Raw genomic sequence first — 7,711 nt, forward strand, 5'->3', positions numbered from 1 at the left:
TACATGAGAGCTTTGTGTCAGAAGAATGGGGAAGTTGAAATTGAAAATGTAGTAAGTAACAAAAGTCAACTCATTATATCTTTTTTTAAAATTTTTTTAGTATGGAATAGAGTTTATTTAGGGCATGGGGAGGGGAATTAAGAGAGTATTAGAGGCAAAGAAAGGCAGAGAGAAGGAGAGAGTAGAGAAGTAGAGGCTGGCCATGGCCACATGGAGAGAGGGGGAAAGGGAATTCAGAGAGAAGGGACACAAGGGGGAAAGAGGCAAGAAAGCATCAAGAGTGTAAGAGGGTAAGAGCAACTCATTATGTCTTATCAGCAATAAATACTTAAGAGACTGGAGAGATGGGTCAGTGGTTAAAGAGTAAAGCAAGGGCCATGTAAGTTTGAGGACCAGAGTTCAGATCCCCAGAACCAATATCAATGCCAGGTAGACATGACACCCCACCTGTATCTCTACTCTCTGAAAGTGGAGAAGAGAGATCCCCCGAGCAGGCTGGCTAGTGAGACTAGCCATATTGGGTTTGATGGCGAAACTCTGCCTCAAAGAACAGGATGGGAGGGCTATCAAGAGTGATGCCTAGCTAGCATCGACCTCAGCTTTCCACAAGCATGCTCACACACATGTTGTGAGCACCCCCCAACACACACACACACACACACACACATACACATGCCCACACACATGCAACACACATACACATAAAAATGGAAAAAGAAATAAATATTATAATTTTATTTTAAAACTATTTTCAAAAGATAAGAGGAATTAGACTGATAGTCTTCAAATTTGGCAAATCTTCAGTGATGTTCTCATTTCTACTTTGCATTCAACCTCTTGTTGGGTTTTTGTTGTTGTTGTTGTTGTTGTTGTTGTTGTTTTATATTTATAAGCACATATTAGTGGAACATATTTATATGGTGCAGGGAGATGTTTCAATACATTTTTCTATGATTAAATCATGGTAAATGTTGTTCCAGGAAGCATTTGTGAACCCCAAAGACCACCAAGGAGCCATCTCTGATGTAATAGCATTAGGGTCTCTATTACAAGCTCAGGCTTGTGCTCTCCTCCAACTCAACCCTGACACAGCAGAATAGGAAGGGAAGGCAGAGCAGCCTTGAACACTCAGCAGAACAAGGTTGTATAGGGAATGGGAGCAAGTGAGGGGGTGTCCATCCTGCCAAGCATCTAACTGGATGTCTATTGTAAGCAGACAGGTGGGTGCTCTGAAGCAAGAACATGAACTAATTACATCTGAAAGAGTCAGACTAATCTGTTGCTAGAAAGTAGCTATGGAGTAACTCTTTGGTATAGACCAAGGACAAGTCATGGGGTCCTTCCTGGTAGTTAGGTGCAGCTTGGGTTCTGTTGCAGGTCAAGTTCTCAGGGTTTTTAATTTTTCTTTAAGATGGAGGCCAGTCCCAAGATGGTATAGGTTTGGCCTCTCATGATGAGCATATCCATCACTTTCAATGGTTATTCTGTACTGCAATAATTCAGTCAAAAATTTTAATTCTATTCTTTGAGGTAAGATAGGTGAACCCTGAGGACACTGTGTTAACTGACATAGGCCAGGCACAGAAAGACAAGGGCTACATGATCTCCAGTGACTGTGGAGTCTAACACAGGCGGTCTTCCAGAAGGAAGGAATAGAACGTGATTACCCAAAGCTGGGGCTGTAGAAAGGTGTAGCAGATAGGATAGACAGCAAGAGACATGATGCTCTGTGTGAACTCCAACACTGAAAGTCACAAACCACGTGTGTCTCGGGCTTTCTAGTGCTGTGACAGAACACCATGACCAGAAGCAACTTGGAAAGGAACAGGTTTATTTCAGATGATAATCCTCAAGTCACACTCTTCACTGAGAGAAGTTGGTGTAGAAACTTCTGGCAGGAACCTGGAGGCAGGAACTGAGGTAGAGACCATGGAGGAATGCTGTTTTCTGGCTTGTTCTCTGTGGCTTGCCCAGCCTGCTTTCTTATAGAACCCAGGAACATCTCTCCAGGGGTGGCACTGTCCTCATGCTTGCCCACATCAGTCATGAACCAAGAAAATGCCCCCAAAGAGTGCCTGAAAGGTGAGTCAGTCTGGTGAAGGCAATTTCTTAACTGATGGTCCTATTTTTAGCTTTTGGTTGTAATCAATCACATTATGTTTCCATCTCATTCAAAGTCAATCCAGCGCAGGATTGTAAATGTCGAACAGGAGATCATAGCAATAAAATTTACCTGGCATTTGTCAATAGCTTCTTTGCTTATGAAGGATTTTGTAATGTCATGCATTGGTAATCTAGAAAATGTTAGTTCACTCAGATGTATCAGATAGTCTAAACGCTTACACAGTTGATTTAACAACATCAAAACATCGCATGACCTACTGCTGTCTAATAGCACTTTATCTCATCAAGAAAGTATTGAGAATCTGTCAAATATTGGCAGCACATTTAATTTTTTTAAATCCTAATCCTTGCTAGAAAGCTCAAATGTTACCATTGGCAATAAGCCCTGTCGGATGTTCTTCTTGGAGCGACAGGCTCACTTCACTCAACTTCAAGAAAAATGTATCCAAACATTCATGTCTGGATAATCTGTCAATCCTTCTTTTAAAAATGTTTTTTGGAAGAGTGATGTTCTGTGGGGGAAATCCACTATCCCAATCCCAATACAATCGTGGGCTTACTTTTCCTGTGGGGATCGTTTTAGGTAGAAATGAAATCCAAGTACTTATGTGTGTTTTGCAATTTATCACCAAGCCTATTAAATGGACATGGACTTGGGAACACCAATACTTAAAGAAATTGTTGTGTGAGAAGATGTTTCCTGGGTAAATGCTTCACAGATCCACTTATACCAAACAGGGAGCCTATGAGAGACCAACATGTAGATACCACACAAGTCTGACTTGGTGAACCGTGAGTTTTCCTGAGGTTACTGATGGGAATATGAGCAAGAGATTACTTGCAGGAGCAGAAATGACTCAAAGATATCTGCACCACCAAAACCCACCCCAGCATGGTGACAGCTCACAGACGCTGGGAACCTGGAGAACACCGGTGGCAAAGCCTGTAGGCAGCTCAATAGGTTAGAGAGTGTCCTTTCCAAGGGATTTAGGACACCTCTTCTGGGCAGCTCTTAGGCATATGCCCCACCTACCTCTTGTGTGTGAAGGTCACAGCAAAGCATCAGAGCTTGTAGGGAAATGATGCACACAAGGTAAAATGAAAACTAGAAACTCTTAGTTGGGCTGGTTCAACCTGCTAGAGTCTGACACCAGATGGTTCATGTTAGACATACTTTAAGTACACTATTACTTTGGGGGAAAAGTTTCCTGGTAATAATTATCAATCTTATCTGCACAATAAGGCTTAAGGCGTGTGAGCACATGGAAACTCTTCTGAAAAATGCATGAGATGGTGAAGATGTGTTCCATAGTTTAAGAACCTAGGATCTGATGTGCTCTCTGTGCGAGATAGTGTAGTAGCCAGCAGGCTATGAAGTACACGTGACATCTCCCCTAAGGATGAGTTATACTGACTATAAAACAAAGATAAAGATAAAGATCTAGGGAGGGAGAGTCTGGGATACACATTCTGGAGGATTTGGGTGAAGTCTGGTCCTACAGATAGCAAAGGTCACCAGGTCATTAAAAACATCCACTTCCATCTTCTGAGTGGAAAACAGCTATACATTTCCTCCATTGAGGAGACAGCCCTGATAACTAATGGGGTGGTTTCTCAAGTACTTAACTGTGAACACCTGTGTCCTCTACACTTGGGTGCCTGCCCCACCTATCCCTTGGTTATGTGATGCTGTTATTTTCTTAGCAAACCCCATTTATGTGACCCTTCTGAAATTCTTTCCTGTGGTACACTGTCCTTGCTACACCTCGGAGGAGAAAAGGGTGTCTCCTTGGTATGTTTAATGATAGGGCCAGGTTCTGTTTTTCTAGCTTGTCTGTGACAGGATGCTTACCTGAGCTTCCTTGAAAACCTAGGATAGATGAAAAAAAATTATGATACATCAAAATAACGTTAAAACTGGACACTGTGCTTATTGTAAATAGTTATGGTTCGTTAGGTGCACTGTCAGTAAATCCTGGGAGAAAAGTAAAATTTCCATAAAACCTTTACTTATTTATCTTATATTTTCTGATAACATACATTTATCCCCAAAATTCTATCCTCCTATGTCAGTGTCAAAATGAATTGTATTAGTCAGCATTCTCTAGAGTCATAGAACTTATGGAAGATTTTCTATATATATTAAGGGAGTTTATTGTGATGACTTACAGTCCATAGTCCAACTAAACACAACAATGGGCAGCTGTGGATGGGTATTCAAAAAATCTAGTAGTTGCTCAGTCCCACGAGGCTAGATGTCTCAGCTGGTCTTCTGTAGAAGTAGGTTCCAACAGATGTGCTGGCAGGTAAGTGCAAGCAGTTGAAGAAGAGTGAATCTTCCTTCTTCCAATGTCTTTATGTAGGTCCCCAGTAGAAGGTGTGGCCCAGATTAATGTGTGTACCACCACACCTGAATCAGGGACTTGTTTTGTCCCAGGCTGATCTTGAACTCAGAGATCTCCTTGTCTCAGTCTCCTGGAATTAAAGGAGCGTGCATACTACCTTCCCTGGGCCTAAGCTTTCCATAGCCACTGTGCCTCAAAAATCTCCATGTCAAGATTCAGGTCAAAAACTTGTGTCTTCCAACCTCAAGTTCTCGATCACAGGTGTGCCTTCCAACTCTGGATTGGAGTTCGTTCCAGACATAGTCAAGATGACAACCAGGAATAGCCACCACATGAACCTAAGTGGGTTTTGTAAAGAACATTTTCTCTTTTTTTATGCATAGGCGTGTTTTGCTTGAGTGTTTGTAAGTGCATTCATATACTGTGGTTGGTGCAGGCACCATGTGGGTGCTGGGAATTGAACCTGCATCCTCTGAAAGAATATGTGTTCTTAACTGCTGAGCCATTTCTCCATTCCACACCCTCTCCAACCTCACAAGTGTTCTTCCTATAGTAAATGCAAAGGTTCTGACCCAGGGGCAATTGAGATCCCCTTTGGGGATTCTTAGCCTCATAAATAAAAGCCTTTAAACAGGGACACAGATACAAACTCGAGGACAATTTTATTAGTGCTTAAAAGAAATACCCCAGGGCAGGCAAACTCTAAAACTTAGCAGCTACCTGGAGGAAAAGAGAAAAGAAGAGATGCAAACACCACACCATTTTAAGGTGGAATAGATATGAGATACAGACACAACTCAGGATCTCAATGAAGGACTTAGTTATTCCGTCCACCTCTTCAGCATGGTAAGTCCTACCCTGGCCAAGTGAACGACCTGACCCAGCTGGAGTAGATCTCCACTCAGACTGGACAGTCTGCTCTCTTGACCAGGAGATTTTTACTCACGTTCTATAGCCTTCTGTAGTTAAGCGGATCACCATACAAAAAGTTGAAACATAGAACTATATTCCATACCCTTTACTTGGGGTGGGGGGTCTTTAGAATGGGTAATGTAATTCTGAACCTCTCCCAGGTTCACTGAGATTTTGTGAGTGCAAGCTCTTCAGCTAAAACTGTGGTGCTTTCCGATTTATTTTCTCTGTACTTTATATGTCTGTGTGAACATATACCACATAGGTGGGGGTGGTGCCTTCAGAGGCCACTTGGAGTCACAGGCAGTTGTGAGCTACCTAATGGGGATGCCAAGAACTGGACCCAGAGTCTCTGGAAAGGCAATAAAAATGCTCACCCACTAAGCCATCTCCTGCCCCTTATAGATAGATGGTTTGTAACTTTAAAACTCCAGTGTAAATTCATAGACAAACATGAGGCTATTTGATGTTTGAGACCAGAGAAGAATGCTTAAATTATAACCTCCCTGGTGGAACAAAAGCAACATTTTTCCCAGAAAGGAAATAGGGCTTCAAGTTCTGGAATCATCCCTAAAATCTTGCCTGGAATTTATGAAGGGAGGGAGAAGGATTTTAAATATATATACATATGCAGGTTTCATCTAGCACATAATGTCCTTTTCTTATGTATATATGCACATACATTCATTGGCCTTCGCTTTTGTGAAGTTGAAAGCAGAATTGAATTTGAAATCTTTCCCCTTAGGATGGGCAGACACCAGCTCGCTCATCACCCCTCCCCTCTAAATGCTCAGGATAAGGTTTCCAAAAGGAGAATTTATCTCCCTGATGATTAAAAGACTTTGTCCACTTCAAAGGGAAGATATTTTCTCCCCTCTCCTGTATTAAATGGCCCCCACCTCATGTAACATAAAAACGCTAAAAAAAGGACTTCCTGCATATATTAACAACACAAAGGTAAATCCTTGGCAACACTAGGATCCCCTGGGATCTCAATCCTTCCATCCTGGAAAGCAATCAGAATGCCAAATGTCAAACACAGGTGGACTGGAGTGTGGAGGATTAAAATTATGTATGCCCACGGGGACTGAATTAGGTTGAGAAAATAATTTCATAATCGCTCAGATTAGTTTATAATTAATTTACAGTTTAATATGAAGCAAATGAATTGAAAGTGACTAAAAATATCATTAAATATAGCTGCAGCTCTGCCGGTCTCTTTGTTTATTATCTTTGGATCAACGTGAGCTTAGCTGAGCTGGCACTCTGCAGACACTAGTTCATTCTCAGGAGTGTGTTGACTCATTTTAGAAGAATGGATAACAAGCAGGCCTGACCTTCCAAAAGAGCAGCATCTTTATGGTTACCAATGACAGTTTCCAGGTCAGACTGACACCACCACCTCCACCACCATGTAATTATCCACTCTGATCCTCACGCTTTTCATCCGTGGAGATATAATAGCAGGGCGTTATAAATCATTATTTATGACAACCCGGGTTACCAGTAGAGTTATAGAGATTACCAGGCTTAGAGACCACTGAGGACGGATGGTTTTGTGGTCAACTTTGGATCCCACCTCATATTTCCCGGAGAGATGTCTCAGTGGTTAAGAGAATTTATTATTCTTACAAAGGACCCAGGTTCAGTTCCCAACGCCCACATGGGGGCTTATAATCACCAATAACTCCAGTTCCAGGCGATATGATGCCTTCTTCTGACCTCCCTGTGTGCAGGCATGTGGATGATACATAGACATGAAGGCAAAACACTCACACAGAGAAGGTAAATAGAAATGTAAAGAGGAGTTCATGTTTCCATCACCAGGTACGCTCTCCCTCCTGCTGGGCGGGGCTGACGTCCACCATAGCTCCCTACAGCTATGTCAATGCTATTTCTTGCACCTTTGTGGCTATCTTGCCATGCTGGTGGTTGCCATGGCTCATGGTGTTGCCTCAGGCCAGGGAACTTTAATTGCATTCTTTCTTTGAAAACTTGATTAGTATTTCCCAAAACTATGAATACTAAACTGCAGGAGAGAGGTTGTCAGTTCAGATCTAACTTGAATCATCAGAGTCCTGTGTCTTACACAGGTGATGTCTTCAGCAATAGGGGCACAGCTTCAAACCCTGTGAGGCAAATAAGGGCTACATCGAAAATATGTATTGTCTGGGGAGTCGCTTGGAAGTCCGCTGAGAGACACTTTCTTCTAGAAACTAGAAATGGAGTCATAAGCAAAACTACAATAGCATTGTCAGTGAACATGCTAACCTGGAAAAGGGAGAATTTCCCAGGCTCGCACGCCCAGGCAAAGGACTTCAGGGAGCTGC

This window comes from Mus musculus, chromosome 9, assembly GCF_000001635.26.
Source record: "Mus musculus strain C57BL/6J chromosome 9, GRCm38.p6 C57BL/6J".
Lineage (NCBI taxonomy): Eukaryota > Metazoa > Chordata > Mammalia > Rodentia > Muridae > Mus > Mus musculus.